This window comes from Cryptotermes secundus, unplaced genomic scaffold (assembly GCF_002891405.2).
Source record: "Cryptotermes secundus unplaced genomic scaffold, Csec_1.0 C37998233, whole genome shotgun sequence".
Taxonomy (NCBI): Eukaryota; Metazoa; Arthropoda; class Insecta; order Blattodea; family Kalotermitidae; genus Cryptotermes; species Cryptotermes secundus.
In genome coordinates, this window is record NW_019773419.1 from 1 (window position 1) to 634 (window position 634).

General features: G+C 38.8%; 1 long non-coding RNA gene across 1 annotated transcript; it reads left to right on the forward strand.

The window, feature by feature from the left end:
- Positions 1 to 6: 6 nt before the first annotated feature.
- On the forward strand, positions 7 to 613 carry LOC111875222. The gene is made up of 2 exons (XR_002844695.2): positions 7 to 168; positions 580 to 613. It is a non-coding gene; the product is annotated as an uncharacterized LOC111875222 (long non-coding RNA).
- Positions 614 to 634: the final 21 nt, after the last annotated feature.

A 634-nucleotide genomic window follows, 5' to 3' on the forward strand; every position in this document is an offset into this window, starting at 1 on the left:
GCTCGAACCTTCAGAGCTCTCAGATGCCTGAATCCAAGAGAAATGCTTTTCTGAAAGTCTTCTCGAAGTTGAAGCAACAGGTTTTGTGGAAATGGGAGACAGACACATTGCCAGGACAACCAAGAAACGTGAAACTTGGAAAGTGGCTGCCACAATCGGACATTTTAGGTAAGTTTTGGTATAGGAATAATCACACTGGCAAAGTAAGCGGTATACAATTAATTTACGAATGCTTCTGCTGTAAAGACTCAACTAAACGAGTAGTGATTAATTTCAAGCGTTTGATTTTCTTATTTGCTTTACATCACCTCGAAATGGAGACTGTTTCTCTTCCTGTGATGGGTGACGTTTGAATGATAACAACTGATTCGAATGTTACTTTGTCTGAGTAACAGAGGTACCGTGCAATTTCACATGCGGTATTATGGCCTATGAGATACGTGTAATTTCTTGCAGCAGCAGTACGAGTACATATATACTTGAAGACAGTTGAGTAAAATGTTCTGTATTGTACATTTAAATTTTTACATTGAAATTTTGCTTTTAAACTGTGACATTAGCTTATTTTGTGTCTTGTAGCTCATCCCAATGTTCGACTCTTCATTACACACGGTGGACTCCTGAGCATGCAGGA